The sequence below is a fragment of the Chelonoidis abingdonii genome, chromosome 10 (genome assembly GCF_003597395.2).
Source record: "Chelonoidis abingdonii isolate Lonesome George chromosome 10, CheloAbing_2.0, whole genome shotgun sequence".
Classification (NCBI taxonomy): domain Eukaryota; kingdom Metazoa; phylum Chordata; order Testudines; family Testudinidae; genus Chelonoidis; species Chelonoidis abingdonii.
Window position 1 is genome coordinate 29,707,142 of NC_133778.1, and position 20,271 is coordinate 29,727,412.

Below are 20,271 nucleotides of genomic sequence, written 5' to 3' on the forward strand. Positions count from 1 at the left end.
TGGTATGTAAGTGTCCCAGGTCACTGGGTGGGGGCTCGAGCCGGTTATGCCTTGTGTTATTGAAACGGAACCCCTGGATACTGAACCTGGCCCTTGTTGCTGCCAACTCAGAGGGGCAGAAGGGTTACATTTATGAAATTGGGGAGTGAAAAACAGAATAAGTGGGAGTAGAAATCATGTTATGGAAAACATTCCGCAAATTTTTTGTATCTCAAAAAAATAACATTGGATTCAGAATATCCTAAGAGAAAATGAGAATCCCGGGGGAGGGAGAATGTAACGTTAAAAATGTTCTTTTGAAATTTCGCACATAAATGCTTCAGTCTTTTTCTAATCTAAAATTGTTTTTAACCTTTTATTAACCGTATAAGTTATTTAATCTTTGGAGACTGGCAATATAAATACAATTGCCTCCACTTTTTCCCCATTGAGAAATTATTGTGTAATATGTACTTTATATCGCATTTAGGATTAATGCTATATATTACACAAAAACACCCACAGTCATATTGTTCCATGCTACCATGGCATCCTGGTTACAGCTAACAAAATAAAATCAGTATGACAATTTATGCAGATGTCTGAAAACAGCATGGCAGCTGTTGACAGCAATGTTGTCCCCACAGTGAGCACAGGACTGACAGAGCAGGCACATAGTATAGTTAGTTTTTTAAAAGTAATATTTTACACTGTTATTTTGATACATTTATCCATCCATCCCACCCATACAGACAATGTCACTAATCAGTTAACAGCACACCCGCTCTGCCAGCCAATACAGAAGCATAGTGTGACAGATATGGCAATTTCCTGAAATATCTGTGGGAGATTTTACTGTATTACGTTTATGTATCACTGAGGGCAGGGATTGTACAGCAGAAGCTTAGAGTTATGAGCACCAGAGTTCTGAACTGACTGGTCAACCATACACCTCATTTGGAACTGGAAGTACACAATGAGGCAGTAGAGGAGACCCCCATTCCCCACACCCCCAAAAAAGCAAATACAGTACAGTTCTGGGTTAAATGTAAACTACTGAAAAAATAAAGGGAAAAGTTTAAAAAAAGATCTGACAAGGTAAGGAAACTGTTTCTGTACTACTTTCATTTAAATTAAGATAATTACAAGCAGGATTTTTCTTCTGCATAGTAAAGTTTCTAAGCTGTATTAAGTCAATGTTCAGTTGCAAACTTTTGAAAGAACCATCATAACGTTTTGTTCAGAGTTACGAAAAGCCTCCATTCCCGAGAGGTTCATAATTCCTGAGAGGTTCTATCATATATAATTCTACGTGAGAGGGTGACCACAGCTCTGCAGGAACTACAAACTGTGGGTGATGATCGGGCAAATTCACTTGGGTTATAACACCTGCAGAAAGGTATCACTGCCTGGAGAGGCTCACATGTACTAGTTCAAACTGAATTCTCCAGAGATCCAGCACACAAAGCAAGGACTTTGGGATAAATAATCTGAGTTTAACAACTCAGGGCCTTCTTTCTGATCTAGCAAATGGATAGAAGCTTCTGCACTCAAGGGGCCCCAATCCTTCCTAAGGGGAAGGAGAGAGATGCAGGTCTCTGCCCAGAAGAGGTAACAGCTGAGGAGTCTAGAATGGGTGCCCTTGCTGGACCAGAGAGAGGAAATAAAGGTGCAATTGCCCTCAACTGGGCGACACAGCCATCATCAATGTGACCCTAAAGAATGGCCTATCAACAATTTCTGTTATAGTAGTCTCTGCTGGAAACCGAAACTTAGATCTGTTGGACTAGTGCTGCTTTCACAGAGCTTTAAACTCAATCCCTGGATTTTCCAAATTTGCAGATTTGTAATTCTGTGGCCATGACACTTCTTAAATCACTCCAGTTACAACCTCCAAAACAGAGATTAACTGACCTCAGCCAATTGATCTTATTTTCATATGCTTATACTACTGATATAGCTTATTCTCCTTTAATAAGATGACTGCAAGGCTAGTTAATATGATTCAGCCTCAATAATATTAGTATTAATTATGTTCAGAATTCTGAATGCAGTCTGTATGGATGTATGAAGGGAAAGAATTCAAGTTTCCATAGCAAGGACAAGAGACATGGGAATGTGGAAATATTTACAGAGAAGAAACAGAACAAATAGCAATTGTAAAAGGTAGATCAAATGAACTAGCGGCAACATAATTGTGATAGTATTGCAGTGAGTGTAAATAGTGAGGTCAAATGAAATACAACTTGAAAATAAAGCATAATTTTGATAAAAGTCTGAACAATTATAGGAGCGAAGTAAATTCTTTTATTAGTCAGAAAGGAGCAGTTCCATAGTTATTTTGGATATTGAAGCGTAAATCTAAACATGCTAATAACAGAGCAGTATACTAGCTGCATGTACTCAGGAAATGCAGAGAAACAATTTAAATGCTCAGAGAAATACATGTATGTCTCCTGCATATACATTTACATGGTCCAGTTGTTATGGCACTGCATACATAGTTCACTGGTCATGGCACGAGTTTAGGACTAGGAAAACCCAGGTTCAGTTCTCTGCTCAATCACAGACTTCCTATGTGACCTTGGGCAAATCACTTAGGAATAGATACACAAAGGAGACTTACACATTACACACGGCAATGCTGAGTTAAGGCACCCTACCACCTAGTGGAATCCACAGCCCTGAATTTGACACTAAGGCTCCCTACACATTGAGTTAGGTGCCTAAGAATGGGATTCACAAAAGCCAGCAAGCTCAATGGGGAACCACCTAAGCTAGACAACAGGAAATGTGGAGGAGATGGATGTAACCTAAGCCTTGCCTCACAAAGGGGCACCTATGTCTAGGCCAGCTAAAGTTATACTAAGGTACTTAACTCCCTTTATGGATCTAGTCTCCAGACTCTCTGCCTCAGTTCCTCATCTGTACAAGGAGGACAATAGCACTACCCTACCTCACGGGTGGGGGAGGGAGGCAGAGTTGAAAAATAAAAGTATATTAAAAATTGAGAGGTGCTCAGATAGTACAGTGACAGGTGGCCGTAAGTAAATCAGATTGATAAATGGACAAGTCACTTATGGAAAGCAATGCTAATAAGTCTACACATTACAACAAATTTGTGACAGGGTAGCCATTTGGATTCTTAGGCCTTTTTCTGCCCTGCAACATGTATAAGTGCAGTTCAGGGCATTGTTGGTCACAATGTTTTCATTTGTGTAACACTCTGGGTCAAATTCCACCATGTTATATCACTGTGAATCTCAAGTATTATAAGCACTGTTCATTATTTGTATTGTGGTAATACCCAGGGACCCCATTGTGGTAGGCACTCTTAAACCACATAAGGAAAAGAAGGCTCCTGCCTGCAATAGCTTACAGTCTAAGTGAGCATTGACTCCAGTGGCGTTATTGTGGATTTACACCAGCACAGCCAAGAGCAAAACTTTGCCCTTGATAGAATCTTATGAAAGGCAGTTTTCAGAGATACAATAGATTCAATTCAAGGTGGGATCATAACACTCACAAATGAGAAGGGAATAAACAAGTATCAGCAAGCCATGCAAAGATAAGATACAAAACCACAAGTGAAATTAATTTGTGTTACATAGAAGTTTAGGGGGGAAAAGAGTAACACATTTTTAGGGGCTTGTTAATACTCTATTGCAGTTTTGCAACTTGGTTTTTCTAATGATTACATGTAATAAACCAGGCACTATCAGTTGTTGAGGATATTTTCATAGTTTAATTATTTTTCAGAATGCCAAACAAAATACAAAATCTGACCAGTAGCACCTTGGAGTCTGGGACTATACAGAAGTCATATGGATTCACTTTCAACATACCTCAGGTGGATGGCTAGCATCCCAAAGGAGCAAAGTTCTTAGCCTTGGGCCTGATTGTCTTCTGTGCAGGAATAACCACTTCCTTAATGCACACATTGTTCAGGATCATACAGATGCCCCTTGATTCCGCTGCTGCCTGGCTCCCATCGGCCCTAGAGAGCATTTATTTTGCAAAACCTATACTTCCTGTTAGCTCCTCTGCTCCCTCCCACCCTCATGAGTGCAGTCTTCACTCCACATGGATTCTGAGCAGATCATGGGCTTTAAGAGAAGTCAAGTCATTCGGTATCTGAGAGGTTCTCAAGTTTTGTACTTCACTAAAATTAATCCTGCTGGTTCATTAAAATAACACATGTACACCTGTTATTTCCCCGCTGTAGCAGGGTGCTGGAGCAAAAGCACCTAATTAGCCCCTGCCCAGTCAGCTCCAATTGGGGGAAGCAGATTGGGGCTGATGGAAAAGGCCTGATGCTAGTCTGAAGATTGGCAACACCTGCTGGTCTGACAAGCCAAGAGCTATAAAGGCTGGGAGGGAGCCAGAACGTGGGGGGCAGCCAGGGAGACAACTAGAGGCCTCCTAGCTGAAGACTGCCTCTACCTGTAAAGGAGGTGACTAATCCTGCAAGACTTGTGTATAGATGGTAAAAGAACTTTATTTAAATAAAGACACAGGTGTTTCACAATTCCATCTGAGTCTTATTGGGGGCAGCAAGCAGGCCTCAGGAAGGGGGAGGGGATGTGAACTCTGTTACACCCCCCAAAATACAGCTCAGTGAGCTGCAGCCCAACTGAACTAGAGAAAAACCATCACGAAGTTTCTGACAAGTGTGCAGTACTGTGAGCCTGATGGGAGTGAACTTGAAGAAAGCACTGGTAAAGGTCATTTAAAGGAAGACAAACCAATATCACACAGAGCATCACAGATACTATTTATCCCTATTTAAATATCACTTAATCAGCTGCAGGTATCTTAATTAAACAGAATTATCATCCTTGTTAAGCAGCAGTCTTTGCTATTGTCATTGCATTTAAATCAGTTCTCTGGATGATATCCCATGTAAGTGTGTCCCAAATAAGTGGCAGGCGGTGTATAGGAATGGATTGGATTATGAACAGTACAACCATTGTACAGAAGATTAAGAGTATGGTAATAAGAGAAGTTTAAATGAGGTTAATCTTGAATCAGATTAGACCCTGTTAAGCATGTGCTGCAATGCAGCATGATGCGGGGTGGCAGAAAATAAAACTAGTGGGATAATTCATGGAGACTGAAAGTAGAACAAGAACAAATAAAAACATAAATCAGCATGTTTAAGTGTGCAGAGCAACCACCAGCAAGATGAAACAAACTCCTCCACCCTCACCAGAAAAGCAGAAGGAGTGCCATTAACATACCATTAGGGTTTACCCTAGTGTCATGTTTGCAGGTGTTTGTCCTTGAACAGAGAAGAGTCGTCACTGATGATTAACTGGAGATAAGAAAAAGGTTAAAGCTCTGGCATTATCCACAATGATACATAAAATACCTGGGGCTTTTAATAAATTACAATTATTTGGATGGGCATAGATGATAAAGGTGGCCTGCTGAGATAAGAAACAACAATATACCTCATTAAGACTCTTTAGAACTGGAAGTTAAACTTTGGCCTATATAGTGTAAGAGGCTGAGGGTATATTTATGCTAGGAGATTTTGTATCCATTTCGAGGCAATGTTGCTGTTTCCCAGTAACAATACAGCTGCCCCATTGCTGGTAAAAACAGGTATCCTTTTTTCCTAGAGTGGGCAAGACCTATGATAACAGAAGCTCACAAAAGTGGTCCCGAGGTGACATTCCTTCACCTACAAGGGGAAAAACCAACCAACAATGCTTTGTTTTAAATAGACAGGACTGGTCTAGTTTACCAAGATAAGCTCTTATTAGGCAACTTCCATGATCAAAATATAACAGCTCACGACTGGGGAGTCACTGACTTACAAAATCTTGCTGGGTGGGCCTGGGTATCAGAGAAGGTCCTGTTTATTTTAATGCATTCATGTTTTTATTTGTATTTTCTAAATATACTTTAAACACCATTAGAAAAAAAATACTTTCACAAATTAGCACAGTATCACAAAGGATGCTGCCAAGCATTGATTCCAAAACTTCATTCAACATCCAACTCTTTCTCTCAAAAGAATCTGGAAAAGGATAGGCCTTGGAATGTTCCCCAACATTCATCAAACCTGAGCTCTGGCATAGGAGGGCACATTAACAAATTAAATAGCTGCAGATATCCTGCCATTCGCCCTCCCCCAAGAACACCCTATTTCTATTCTCATTTAAACCAGTTCTCATTTAAACCTATTGCTATTCAGTGGCTCAGCTGCCTGATACTGCCACCCCGCCACACTGGGGGAAAGGGATTTCTAAGATAGGCAATTCCCTAAAGATTTAGGGCTTTAGAAGTTAACAACAACATTTGAAATTTCACTCAGTATAAACCAGTAGCCAGAGCAGATAATGGAGTACAGGGATAGAGTACTCCTACAGAAAATCCTGTTTAATGAACCAGCAGCTACATTCTCCACTGTATATAATTTTCCAGGTGGCCTTAAGGTGTAGGCACCATCTAGAACAAAATAGAAGTCCAACCTGGCTGTGGGAAAGGCACTAGTAAGCACAGCAATGTTCACACCTGAAATAAAAAAAGCAACAAGTTTTTTCCACACTTAAATAGCAGTTCTTAGAATCCATCATATTCTGGTAGACCCTAAATGATAAGAGACCCCAATCAGAGATTGGGCCCTATTGCACTAGGCACTGTACACACACACTAGCAGAGAGTACCTATCCCAAAGATCTTTCTTACAACTGAAGTAGATAAAACAATACAATAAACAATTTGGCAACAGTACAGAATGCATATGTTAATACTTCTCCCCATTTTCCACATCCTTTCTGAATACCTCTTTTCTCAACCTTCCCTCTAGCAAGCTCCTACAGCCAATCTGCTGCAGCATCCTTACTCCTCCATTTGGCAAGTGGCAGGCAGCTTCTCAATAAGGGTGTGAGACAAGCCTCATTTTTCCTGGTTGCTTTCCCTTTATCTCTGTCTTTTCTGGATGAAACGTCAACCAACTAGCCAATATCCAATCCCCAGCCGATCCTAGACACTTGGCAAGTTGCTTTATGATCCAGGATGAGTCACAAAGGAAGACGACGGAGAGGTCTCTCTTTTTTCTGCATATCAACATGAAAGAGGCTAACTATTCTCTTCAGACCATTCTAGATAGTAAACACTAGCAGAACTTTGCACAGTTTGACTAATATAGCATATTGATTATAAACAAAAGTTAAACTCCATTTATACATGTTCATTAGGTATTTTTTTAAACAGAAAGTTACTAGTTATGGAATTAATATTCCCTCCAATATCATCAGCTTCTTTCCCTCTGTCTCTTGTGGATCTGCATGCACATATCTGGCAGTTAGAGGGACATATCCTTACTCTGTGAAGCATGGCTAGTGCTTAACCCACATGTGGTCTACAGCTGAATGTGTGTGTCCTGCAGTGTGCCACATTTTAGCTTCTAGGTACAGAACAAGGAGTCCCACTAGAATTTTTTTCATCATACATAACAGCAAAGCCACAGCAGAAGTTCATCCATGTTTGTTGTAATACTTCTTTAAGAGAAGATAGCTATACAGTGCTTTGGTTAGCAAGTGATACATGTTCTCTTGTTCTGTACACATAACTATCTTAAAACTCACAACATGTGACAGCATTTGAGATTTTATTGGCCAAAGAGAAGTTCTGAATAATCAAGGGATGGGAACACAATGACCCATGATCCCAATATGTTTTCCAAAGGTGCCCCACACGCGTGCACACTCACACACAAAACTGATTCTAAGTTCAAGTTTCTTTACCTGCATAAACTAGTCATCCAATAACATCAGCTTTTCTCCCTTTGACTTTTCTGCATCTCAGTGTGCACTTGCGACATGTAAAAGTCAAAGATACACCAAAAAATTACAGACAGGTCCTGTCAATTACCCCTTTCTGCACACACATAAGTGCATATCCTTTAATAGCTAAGTGCAACTGAGCAAGTCATGAATGCAGTTTCACCTGGAGTTCAAATCTCCATCATGATAAAGGTCTCTTTTCACCTGGTCTCTAATTTCTGCACTGGTATTTTCCCCACAGTCCTTGGGCAGAATGTGGAGTTTTATATCCCCTGTATCATCAGCAAGACCTGAAGCTGGGAGAAGATAAAGAGTCCAGTTTGGCCCACTGTTCCGTGTGGAACTTCCCATTTGCCTTTCTCAAACTTCTGTGTTGCTTCTATCCAGCCTTAGAGAAATGTCTGTTTCTGATGCACTGGAAAGCTCCCTAGTTTCCTTTCTAAGCCAGATTGCTTTCTGAAAGATGCGCTTTTGTGACCATTGTAATTGGAGCCAAATGTTGAGCTCCAATCTCCAAATTTTGGGAGCAGTTTTCATCATGGAGTCACAGTTACCAGCAGGGCTGGCGCTTCCATTTAGGCAACCTAGGCGGTTGCCTAAGGCACCAGGATTTGTAGGTGCAGCATTTTGCCATCCTCAGCAGCAATTTGGCGGGGAGGGGGTCCTTCCGCGCTCCGGGTCTTTGGCGGCAATTCTGCGGCGGGTCCTTCACTCGCTCCGGGACCGGCCGCCGAAGTGCCCTGAAGACCGGGAGTGCGGAAGGACCCCTGCCTAGGGCGCCAAAAACCCTGGTGCTGCTCTTGGTTACCAGAGGGACTGTATTTACATGAGCCCCCATAGCTGAGCAAGAAAAGCCTGGAAGGATTCAGATAACTGGATAACTGGAGAGGGGTTATATTAGAATGCAGGCAGGTTGTGATTTAACGGGGGCTCCAACATTTCTAAATGACTGTGTGAAAAAAGACATGAGTATTCTGCTCACTTCCTAATTATGGCCTTTGGTTCCACATCCCCAACTAATCTTGATTTTCATGTTACTAGAAAACGCTACTGGTTTAAGTTAATGCATAAATTACCCAAATAAATATTAATTTATTGGATATTATTTAAGTAATAGTAACAACAAACATTTTAGCTACAAAAGTTTGGGGAATGCACTGATGCTGGAATTTCACATGAAATGTTTCACCCATTTGGATGACTGATCTGGAAATTCTCTCAAAACATTAACATTATACATGCTAATGTTGTGATTTAGTACTGTTGATATACTGCATTTTCACCCCACAACACATGGCAGAAGCAGTTATCCAGCAACAAATTAACTGCAATTACTGTGTGGTACTGAGAGATAAGAGTATTAGTATCAGTTCCAGCTGCAAAATTTGTTGAAAAAAAGTCTTTCCCCCATCCTAAATTTATTTGCTCAACATGATAAATTGGATATTAACACTCCAGTAAAGCATATAAAATTGGTATTGCAATTTGTAGTCTGCTCCCTTCAAGAGAGAGATCATGACTAAACTCAGATGCTAAAGATCTTTTTGTTTACAAAGCTACAGCACACTCACCTCTAAAGCTTGCACATATGAAACAGATTAAGGGGCACAGCTGTGGGATTTCGGTCTCTCAAACTACCTTTTATGTTAGCTCCCATATGCTGACTTGGTTAGGCATTCAGTATTACAGAAAAAACATATGTACTTTACCTCCTGATACATTTAATTTTAATGATCCACTTCAATACTATTTTCAAATCTTTGCTTATTTTAAAATGGGTATGATTTGCAACATAAAAAGAGACCTTATGATACTGGTAAAATTACCAGTAAATTTGACACTTACCTGTTGCTTAGACTGTCCACTGAAATGTACTCTGCAGCTAAAGATCTAAGGTTCTATTCCTATTTCACCTCACATGGTGGAAGGAAGAAAAGGCAGGTAGCTACACTATTTCTGAAAACCATTATCTCTACCACTGAATCTGAATTGATTTCAGTGCTACATTCAACAGGCATACTGCCATTTAGTTAGAGCTATCCTACAATCAAAATTTAAATATAGATGAAAGTGAAATACATTGACAATATCTTCTCATTTAATACTAAGTCTTATTCCAGCAAAAGCTCACCCACAGTGATACCATCCTTTGTAATTTTATTGCTAACCTCACAATATTTGTTTTTCTTAGAGCCCCAGGGCCTGGAATCTTGTGCTTTTGTTGAGAATCTCAGTCTTTATATTACAAAAAGTGTTAGCCTCTCGTGATTACAAAGAAAAGCTTGCAAATGAGACTTGAGGGCACCCAAAAGTCTCAAAGGCCAAAAGGCAACTAAAAAATCCAAGATTTATTATTTGACTTTAACCCCAAAATTTTAAGACAATCATGATTTTTGGGATCAGACATGATTTCAAACACTTGTGGCTGGCAGTTCTAAACACAAGAACTGCAAGAGACATAATGTAGCAATATAGTATGGTATATGGAAGGCTAGTCCTAGCAAACATTAAAAAGATGGCACTGAGGACATACAAACTCTTTGTTTATGTATGAATCCTCACATGTTTGGCATGCACATGTCTGAGTCAACAGAAGACTGCTATAGCATTTCAGGAATAATGTTTTTTAAAAAGTAATAGAAGCCATTTCTAGGTTACACTACAGCCAGAGCCATTTTGCATCAGATTTCTTTTTCTCATTTTGAAAAATATTTCCAGTTATTTCAGTGCAAATTTCTACTAAGAAGTCAATGGCACAATGTGGTATTTAGTTTAGCTAACTGATTGAAAATAATGTAAAAGCAGGAAGTACTCATTAGTGATGTAGTACTCATTGTAACTTTCAAAGCAATATAAGATGATTTGTGTTAAGTAAGCACAAAAGTCCAATGGGTATGCTGGCCAAACACGCAACTCATTTGGAAAAGAAATCACAACCAGTTAAGGTCATGCTGAGGTCTTCATTTAATAAATATATAAAAAAAAAAAGGAACAGGCAATCTCAGTTTATGATAGGTGATATTCAAGAAGGTACGCATAATGCTACCCATCTTTACTGATTGATCAAACACTGGTATTAATGTTTTGCTCTTCTAAGTCTGCCCTCATTCAAACTGCAAATGCTAATCTGAGATCTTGAAGAAAGTTATTAAGAATCTCAGAGTCCATTCTGAACTATTTCACCTTATCTAAAAATAATGCACTGCACAGGAATTTGAGTGCATTTTTTAAATTTTCATATGATTTTATTGCTCTTGAAAAGTGCTGAATTGACAGCCCTAGAGACTAAATTTGTGCATCTAGGCATAGTATGGGAAAAGTTCAAGTTGCTCCCATTACCTAGAAACAATGATTACACTTAAATCAATAGTTGTAGGCTAGAAATATCAATCTGTTTGGAATATTAAGAACTTACATTAAGTCAAGTATGTTTGAAAAGCTGGAAGAGGAAATAATATTGAAAATAAAAATTCTAGCCCTTCGAACTGTTAAAAAGTATTCTTGAAGTTTGTGACTCAGTTTTAGTGCCTAAAGAACTCCATAAGACTATAATGCTACTCTGAAAAATGACTATGTAAAAACTCCACCCTCTTACTCAACACATATTCTCTTTGCATGTATTTAAGGTCATATCTGTAGGTCTTGGTGACTAAAATAAATTTGTATTGTTTGCTCCTTCTGTTAATCCTGCAGAGAGAACAGAGCTAAGACTGAACGATATGTGGAGTCTCTCCCAACTTGTGCATCATTAACAGAATTGTTTACTAAGTTCCAATCAGTTCCATCTGTGCAAACTCATTGAAGGCTATTGGGTTGCACAGGTGCTACTGTGATAATAATTTGAAGACTGTGGGGTTGCTCAGATGTAACTGAACCTTCAGGATGTTTGAAATGGAAAGAACCAGTTTGATTCTCAGAACCCAGGCTGACTGTACAAAGCTGGTGGTTAGAAAAACATCTTTTCTACTTACAAAAACTGAGAAGATTTGATACAGAAAGAAACAAACATAGAACCCTAGGGTCTGTTTTCAGAGTAGAACTTCTCTTTAAAGAACTTCAGAAAATGCAAAACTTTCCTTGGCTTTTTTTTTTTTTTTTGGTCACCTGCATGTGACTTTTTTCCTCTACAGAATTAGATCTGTTGTAGTATTCCACTATTGCCAACAGGAGATAAGTATATGAATGGAAGACAGTCTATAAAAATCAAAAGTTTAAATTTAAGCAAAATATTTTTTTCCAAAATAAACACAACTTTTGACTACTTATCACCCAAGTGCAGCTCAACTTCTCTGTAACTATGGTCTACTTTGGACCACGGCAGACTGGATTGCAACTGTCAGGAAACAAGTTCAGTGACATACACATGAGTAAAATAAGCAGGATTGGACCCCAAGAGTTCAAGACCTGCTGAGAATGCATCAATTTCTAAAATCCTTAGAGGAAGTAGTGAACCACTTAAGGTGAGAGAGATGTGGAGAATGTTATTAAGCAGTTTGTGTGGGGGCACTGCTTGTGTTATAACAGCAATAATATAGTCTCTGTTCTTTCCTGGGCAATAATCTGATTCCCTCATTGTAATTATCCGTTCAAAAATCAGATTACTATTGAGAGAAAGGAGGGCAAGGTTTATTATTGCATAATTTATGCACTGTTATATAATTTCTATTCTAATAGATCAGTTCAGAACTTTTTTGGCTCAGGAGACTAGTCATTACAAACAGAGCCTCTGATCTCTGTCATTCATATTATTTAAATTCAGTTCTGTAGCAACTGGGAATTGTTTCCATCTGAGCATTTACTAGCATTTGTGAAATGAATCAGATGATTTCAGTTCTCAGTGGACTGGTATCCATCAGAAAAAAATCACCAAAATGGGCAGTAATTGGCAACCTGGTTGGAAGCCATAGCAGAGAAACCAATAACTGAAAGGTTACAAAGGATGAACTAGCCTCTCTCTCTAGTTAAATTGTCCCTCCAGATCAGGGTAGAGGCACTTAATACACTCCTAGTTTCAAATTTTCTTTAATTAGTGTATCTGGTAGTTCTGATTATTTCCTTACAGCATGCTCATGCAACATACTATTCATGGATCAAATCTCAGGAGGAAAAACTAGTTCTGTAATCAAAGTACACTGGTATTATTAATATTATGACCTTAAATATTTTCACACGATTCTTTTGATATTCTGTATTTAGAACTGTATGCTTCAAAATACTTTTATCTTCAATACACATTATACAGCCCTATCCTACACTGCAATGCATATCACTTTTTTACCTCTCATATTTCATTATTTTTTTTAATGTAATTAAGTTTGAAGAAAAATAGAAAGATTTCAAAAAAAATTAAGGAAATTCTAAGGATTTACTCGACAGATGACTGGATTTTGTAGACCTGTGTTGAAGAATTGACTTTAAACTGTACTATACACACAAACTTTAACATCTGGGAAAGAGTACAGTATTGCCATGGGTGCTTTTAATTGTACAGTATTCAGTATCATCCTGTGTATTTAGTTATTTTACAATAAAACTCTCAAAATTGGCAAACTGCCTATCACCAGTACCCTCCTCTGAGTGTTGATTACTGCATCAGCCTCCTCCTCTTTAATCTCCCAGTATCAGTATTAATTAGGGTAAGGCAATCTGAAGTGCTTCAGTAAAAGCAATCTGCCTCACCTGTCAATAGAACCCCTCCTCAAATCCCTCTGCAGGCTTCCAACTGTTGTCCAACGCAAGTTTAAGACCCTTGTCAATATTTCTAAAGTGCTGTACAACCTGACTCTAGCTAATCTTTTTCCACAGTCTTCCTTCCTCATCTTACTCTGTCTAACACACACAAGTAACTACCTCCTTGGGTTCTCCCATCCTGCTACAAATTCCTGAAACTTTAATCCATGACTCAGATATACTGCATCTCCACCTTTTGATCCTCCAACTCCCTTCTGAAAACACAATTCTTCAAGGAGGCCTATAAACACTCACTCATACAGCTCATTAACTAATGAACATATGCCCATAAAAAGAAAAGACACATACCAAAAAGCACAAAACTATAACAAGTTGTGTACTTAACATCACCACTCATGTTGCTTTTCATTGGTCCCCTTCTATGTTTAGATTGTAAACTCTTAATAGTAGTGAAACATCATTCTATCAGTAGCCTGTTTGACAGGTGTTACTATGAAATCATAAGGTAGTTTAGCTTAACCTAAAGAAGAGAAAAAATAGGAGCAATGGCACACAGCATCATATGATGATCTTTTCTAGGGGCATTATTTTCATAGTTATTCCTATAAAGGGAGTTGACAGCTGATAGTCATTTACATTTACACCATCCTGAGAGCACAGCATATGTATTTTAATATAAATGTATGTACATTCAAAGCATATTTCAGTCAATTTCATATATACCATCACATCTGCCCACTACTGCCTTCTTTTCAGAGTCAGACAGACTTCTGAACATGTTCTCAGTTACTTCAATATAGAGAAGGCTTTTTTTTTTAAGAAGCTTACTGGAATCCAACTAGAAGTACAATTTTCCATTTAAATTAAAAATGTAGTGATAGTTTAAGACAATTGAGTGATTTAAAATAGCGCAGCACAAGTTTAAGTATCAGCATTGTGGGGTTATTTTTTTTTTAAATAGTAAGGAACAGTCAAAGTAACTGAATTCCTTTTATGACAAATATTCAAGACTATAATTAACCTTGACTGGCCTTTGACTGACTGTCATTACCCTTGGATAAAAATAAGAAAAATGTCTCCTCAGTATTCTCATTTATTAGTAAATCTGCATTGATATCCAAAAACTTGTTACTGTTCTTTAGTTGACTAATGCCAATCATGGTAATGAGATTAAAGTAACAGCACAGAAATGATATTGCATTTTACCATATCCTTTTAGAAGAGTATCATAAAGGTCACTGTCATCTTAAGTTTCAAAGCCTCTTAGAAATTTAATTTTCTCTCCTTCTCCCTCCCTGTGATTCTGGGCTTGAAATTTATGCTCAAATATTAGTATAGTCTTCACATTCCTTTCCAGTTGACAAGGCCTATTTTATGGGATTAAAATTAACTTTTCTGTTTTAGTTTGCTATGGATAGAAAAATTTTCCTCTGCAAAACAATAATGTGTTCGTTAGTAGCAGCACTGATGTCAGCTTATCTCCAAAACATAACTGCTATGCTAAGCCAGGAGAAGCAAAACAAAACTTTATAGGACCAACAAAAAACAGAGAAAATGGGTTTACTATACTTTTTTACATTTCTCACTAGAATATAGGGTGTTTGTTTTGAAAAGTTATTTAGAATTCAGAGGAAGTTTTCCTATCATATCTGAAGTCATATTGGGAGTCTGAAATTCCTGACAAAGTCCCTATAATTTCAAAGTTGGGGAAGAAAAACAAGCTATGCCTGTGTTTACCTTAAATTTTAAAGCAAATATAGTCTAATAAATATTAGAAAAAACCTGACAGATGTTCTTTGAGTGTATTCATTGGTATAAAGGATTAAAAATCCATAATCATTACTAAATGTCAAAGGTGATCTAAATTTCAGAAGTATCCCAGCATCTCCTGAAGGCCCTATTGAGAGAAAATTAATTCCAGCACTACTTTATTTTCTATGCAATCATCACACTGGGAAATATTGCATGATTAATTCTAGCGATACAATTCAATATTGATGTAAGTGAGTATGTAGCAAAGGGTTATTTCCTCTATATTATTAGAAAAGTCTTCCACACATAAAGTATTGTACTCACTACTCTAAGATCCAAACATTTCTGCCAGGCTCCATCAATCCTTTTTCTGTTTCCTAAACCTGGTACAACAAATGCCAATGTCCCCAATCCCCACCTCTCGCTCGCTCTCTTGGGGAAAAAATGGGCAAGATTTGCAATCATTGCTAACTAGCAAACCCTCAAAATCGAGACGCCTAAGAGTGGAAAGGTGCTTAGGTCGCTACAGCTGTTTCACATTTTGGAGGGAGGAAGAGAGGGATAATTGGATGCCAGTCGTTTCCGATCTTGGACATAAGGCAGCTGCAGCGCAAAGCCAACAAGGGAGCTGGAAGTTGCGCCGCGAGCGGCTAAGGGGAGGCTGCAGGGCTTATGGCTGGATGCCCCACGCGGAGGGGGACTGCCCGCCCGCGCGCCCCGCGCTCCTCAACCTAAAAAAGTTTTCCTGGGAGACCAAGGCTGCCTCGCGCCTGCTCCCTACACCAGACACGCGCGCTGGCCCCGCGCCCCAGCATCACTCCAACTACTGGGCTCAACAGGCTGCCCCGTCCCTCGCCAAACCGCACTCGGATGTCGCAGCCCCAGGAGCTGCCCAACGCGCCCCCCTTCCCGGCCTGCGCCTGGTAAGAGACCCGGGCCCCTTCCCGTGGAGACGGGCGCTCCGCGGGGCGCCTCCCCCTGGCTGCCGTGGCTGGCCCTGGAAGGGGCTGAAAGAGCCACCGCCAACGCCGAAAGTCCTCGCTGGGGCGTCAAACTCCTGCGGACTTGCAGCGGAGTTTGGCTGGACTGAGTCCCGCTCACGGCGCAGGCAGCCGCCCGAAGGAAGGACGCGCGGGGTACCTTGCGGAGTGATGGAGGGTGGCAGCCGGGGCCGGCCCCTGCGAGGCACCCAGGGAAAGAAGCGGCTCCGCGAGCTCCCGGCTCAGCCACCGAGAAAGTTTCCTGACGTCAGGCTGGGCTTCCTCCCGCCTCCCCTCCCACCATTGATCTGCCGGAGCCGGCGCTTGGCTGCTCCCGGGCTCCCTCTGGCTCACGCCGTCTTGTTACAGCGGGAAGTGGCCTGGCTCATTGGCAGGCGGAGCGCGTGTGCGCCCTCCTCCCGCGCGCGCGTTCGCTGGTTCGGCGCCCAGCCAAGCGACTGGGACTTTGCCCCGGGATGGTTTAGACGGGGAATGATCATCCCCCCGCCCCCCCCCCCGGCTTCCCACAGCAGCTTCGCGAGGAAAGAACGTGCCAGAGGTAATAGTAGCTGCTAAACTGTCTTAAACAACCATAGCGAGTCTGGCAGCGGGCTGTATTCTTGAAGAAATCTGCTGGGGTGGGCAGGATGGAGATTCTGGGGGATGCATTCCCAGGGACGGGTAAGAGTAACTAGGCACAACCCCCACCTGATTGGGGTCCCTGGCTATGAAGTCATGTGGTGGCATAAGTGATGTGAGCAGGGGTCATCAAAGAGCACGGGTACAAATGCAGCTGGGGAGAAGAGGAGGGGGCTCCGCAGGCTTTTTTCTACTTTAGGTAGTTTATGAAATGCCTGCCCTCTCCTCTGACCTGTTGCCACTGTTACTCATGTGGGTCTTTGAGCCTGAGTCTTGCAGTCTCCAACAAGCAGAAAGCCCTAGCAGAGGACATTGCTACAAGGCTGCATATAAGAGGGATGGCAGCTACCCTCATAACTCTGCTTGGAACCGTGCACCTACTACCACGGAAGGTGAGGGTGCTGTGTGCCTGTGGTGGAGAGTCCTGTGAAAAGCAGCCATCCTCCCAGAGCAGGAACAACCCCGCCCAGCTGTAGAGCCCTAGGCTAGGGTGACAGGAAGTCTTCTCCCACAGGAATCCCACGGGACTGGCAAGAGGAGAACTGCTCACAGAGCACATGCAGCTCGTTTTGGCAAGGGACTCTCTCCTCCCAGATGGAACCCAGCCTGTCCATGGATGGGAAACAGCAGACTAGTTGCACATCAGGGAAGAGAGAGAGAGAAAACCACTGACTCACTGAAGGGGTGGCAGCTGAGCCATTGTCATTCCAGAATAGGGCTTTGGGGGGGGGGGGGTACCACCCTACCAACCAAGGTCAAGGCCATATTGAGATCAGGTCTGTAGGAGCCCCTGATTGGACAGGTGTATGGTCTCACATTGCTTTAATCCAGCTTTGCCTTGGGAAAAATCTTCTGGGGGCAGAGGGAGGAGAGAAAGGGGAAGAGGAAGCAATTTAAGAGCCAGAAAGTTCCAGAGGCAGTCTGCTAGGGGGCTGTGTGATGTAGTGCAGGCATTCATTGAAGATGCCTACTCTGGGTAAGGTGTTTAGGGAGCATATCTACTGGAAAGTATTCCTCCACAATTGGTTAATTTGATCTTTAAGAGTACTGTTGGATTCCTCGCTGTCTCTGAGCTCTCACAGAGAAACATTACTCATGGATAACGCTTTTGTCTCCAGTTGGCTATTCTAACAGATGACCAGGTTTCAGTTTTCACACCTTTGTCACTTGTTTGCTGGACTACCACAATATATCTGACCATGGTGCCTTTAGCACTTAGGAAACTCCAAATAGTACAGAACACTGCACCATATCTTCTCAGCACCACAGGCTACCACAAGCACATCAGACTTGGCCTCTGGTCTTTATGATGGCTTCCCATAAAAATTCTAATCAAAATCAAGATCTGAGATCTTATCTTCAAGGTAATCCATAGGCTGGATCCAGGGTATCTTAAACTGCCTAAAGCTCTGGGATAAAGTCTGTGGTCAACAACTCTGCTCCTCGGGCACAATTAAACTCTTTATAATAAGGGTAAAGAGCATCATTATAAGAGCCAGAACTTTCTCAGGGCCAATCTGAGATCATGGAATGAACTTCCCCAGGAATTCAGGACCTTCACAAATCTCATCACCTTCTGCTCCAAGTGCACGGCCCATTTATCTGATATTGCCTTCTCTAATAACTACATTATGTGTATATATTACACACACAAACACCCTACCAAAACAAGACACTGCACACACTTCTTTGCCTGGAAAGAGGATGAGAGAACAAACACCACATGACAGATGTGTAGTCATATTTTATACCCTACTGGAAGGTGTTCAGGAACTACAGTAATGGGCATACTATAAAAACCTTCTACAGAATACATTTTTGAGCAAGTCTGCAATGAGAGAGAGAATTCTTCTGGGTAGGGGACATGCATTCCCTCTTATTCTGTCACTTGGAGATGCAAGTTAAGGGATATATATTCCTTGTTAAAGTGTGCTGTAGGAGGACACAAACTTTAAGTTCAAGTATTTTCAGTGAAAGTCGTGGGGACTGCAGGTTAGAGACCAAGTATTACCTATGGAAGGACAAGAAACTCATCTCTTTCATGTTCCATTTATTCCTTGTGTCATTCTGCCATGGTGATGCCAGTAAGGGGACATGCACTCTCTTTGAAAAAACAGGAAACTCATCTGTCATTCCTACTCCTGATTTTCCATAGCAGAGCAATAGCAGCATTTCATTTTTCATTACTCAACAGACAAACCTTGAGAGTGGCCATTTAGGTTCCAGAGCAAGACATGTCACTGAAATCAGAGCAAAGTTTGTTTTAAGCAAAGTTAAGAGACAGTGTAGTTGGTGCTCAAACAGGGGCTTGCCTAGATGACCTCTCTCAAGGTCACTTTTAGCCTCCCAATTTTATGATTATTCAGAAAGATTGAGGTTGTGTCATGATGGAGAGATCATGACAAAAAAAAAAAGATACAGATCACATGTGTCAAGTATCGGGGTAGATGTTAGTCTGTATCCACAAAAACAACAAGGAATCTGGTGCCACTTTAGTAACTTCAGATAAACATGATCACAGATCTGCACTAGTACATGGAAACAGGGCTGAGGCTGAAAGTCAGATTAATTAGTGTGATTAATTTTTCAATTGATTTGCAACCACAAAATATTGCCTCCAAAATTTGGATGCTGAAATGAAGCAAATTCTCACAATGTTCTCTACTGCAGGATACAAATATCAAGTTCCTGAAAATTCAAGCTGAATTATGTTCTTAAAGAAAAAAAACAAACAAGAATCAGCATAAATTTAAATTTTCAAAATGTATACATTTTGATGGTGGGCAATTTGCAAATAAATCATGAGACTGTTGCACAGAATCATTTTGTACAAAGTCCCTAACAATGGTAACAATCAGTCTGCCTAAATCCCAGCCCAAAGGGGAAACATACCAAAATGAATATACAAAAAGGGAAAGAAAATGGGGAGAGGGTGGAATGCCTATCTGGATTCCCAATGTGCATCACTTTCACTGCTGCGGTTTTGTGCCTGATGACTTTTTAGCCTCCTGGAGTTACGCCCACCTTAAGGATTTATATTAAAAGTCTAGAAAGAAAAACAGCCCTGTTACAATAATTGAAAGGTGCATATGAATGACTGAAATTTCTCATTTCATCCATAGCTGATTCTTCTTTTGAGAGGCAAAAATGCTAGTAAGCTCTAGCACTCGTGCTGTATCACACAGATAGTGCTGGGTGTTGTGTTGCTGACAGCTCCTCACCTGCATGTGCATGAAATACTACTGGCAAAGGCTGTACCAACATCTTGTTAACAGTCTAAGTTGACAGCCTATTTCATATATCCCCTATTCTGTATGTCTGTCCATTTGTGGCCAGATGGAGAGGAAATTATGAAGTCCATATAGGATTGAAGAAAAAAGAATTTCTTCATAGATGGCACAGAACTATTTTAATAATGATATTTTGAAGGGTTT

The 20,271-nt window shown here is 40.6% G+C and overlaps 1 long non-coding RNA gene across 1 annotated transcript in view; it reads right to left on the reverse strand.

Moving 5' to 3' along the window:
- LOC116831343 (uncharacterized) overlaps positions 1 to 16,485 on the reverse strand; it is a 121,619-nt gene extending 105,134 nt beyond the window's left edge. Inside the window, exon 1 of the long non-coding RNA XR_012656602.1 lies at positions 16,359 to 16,485. This is a non-coding gene — a long non-coding RNA (uncharacterized LOC116831343). The remainder of the gene's footprint in view (positions 1 to 16,358) is intronic.
- Between the last annotated feature and the right edge of the window lie 3,786 nt (positions 16,486 to 20,271).